The sequence below is a fragment of the Aplysia californica genome, unplaced genomic scaffold (assembly GCF_000002075.1).
Source record: "Aplysia californica isolate F4 #8 unplaced genomic scaffold, AplCal3.0 scaffold02709, whole genome shotgun sequence".
NCBI lineage: Eukaryota > Metazoa > Mollusca > Gastropoda > Aplysiida > Aplysiidae > Aplysia > Aplysia californica.
This window is the reverse complement of record NW_004799979.1, coordinates 1-966: the sequence shown is the minus strand read 5'-3', so window position 1 is coordinate 966 and position 966 is coordinate 1. Positions and strand designations below refer to the sequence as shown.

Below are 966 nucleotides of genomic sequence, written 5' to 3'. Positions count from 1 at the left end.
ATACATTTTATCCTTTTCCATTTTATTTTAGCTAATGAAAAAATAAAATTATTCCAGGACACATTACTTCACAGATTAATACCTCCAGTTGATGGTCCGGCCGTGGTATCCTTGGCGTTGTCATCCGGGTCATCCTCCGCTAAAACAGAGGGGTCCTGGTAATGAAGACGTGTAAATTAGGAATATCCTCCATCAATAAAGCTTATTCTTTTGTTTCACCAAAAAATAAGAGCGGTTATAAATTTGTTTATGGTTGGTTTAAAAGAACAGAAGGTCATTTATAAAAATCTGTAAATACATTTTATCATTTTCGGGTATTGTCTGAATTAAAAAACAAAACATTGAACTCAGTCCCATTTTTATTTTTCTAATTGTTTTTGAGCGAATGAAAAAATAAAATTATTCCAACACATTACTTCACAACCAAATACCTCCTGTTGATGGTTCGGCCGTGGTATCCTTTGGGTCGTCATCTGGGTCATCCTCCGCTCCAGCAGAGGGGTCCTGGTGATGAAGACATGTGTCAATTAGGACCAACCTCTTTCATCAATAAAGCTTTCTTTTTTGTTTCATCAAATAAACAGAAACGTCATAAAATTATTTACAGTTGGTTTTAAAAGACAAGTCATTTTTTAAAAATCTGTCGCTAAATACATTTGATCATTTTTCACTTTTAGGAATATCCTCCTTCAATAAAGCTTATTTTTTTTGTTTCATCAGATAAAGAGTTGTTATAAAATTGTTTATAGTTGGTTTAAAAGGACAAAAGGTTATATATAAAAATCTGTAAATACATTTAATCATTTTCCTGTTTAATCTGAATTAAAAAACAAAACTTACATTAAACTCAGTCTCAGACGAATTTTTCTAATTTTATTGTGACAGTGAAGAAATAAAATTATTCTAAGACATTACTTAACAGACAAATACCTCCTGTTGATGGTCCGGCCGTGGTATCCTTTGGTC

At 32.1% G+C, this 966-nt stretch overlaps 1 long non-coding RNA gene across 1 annotated transcript in view; it reads right to left on the bottom strand.

Moving 5' to 3' along the window:
• The window catches only part of LOC101849902, a 5485-nt gene extending 4957 nt beyond the window's left edge, over nt 1-528 (bottom strand). The window contains exons 1-2 of the long non-coding RNA XR_221296.3: nt 432-528; nt 83-155 (exon numbers count right to left, since the gene is read on the bottom strand). This is a non-coding gene — a long non-coding RNA (uncharacterized LOC101849902). The remainder of the gene's footprint in view (nt 1-82; nt 156-431) is intronic.
• Between the last annotated feature and the right edge of the window lie 438 nt (nt 529-966).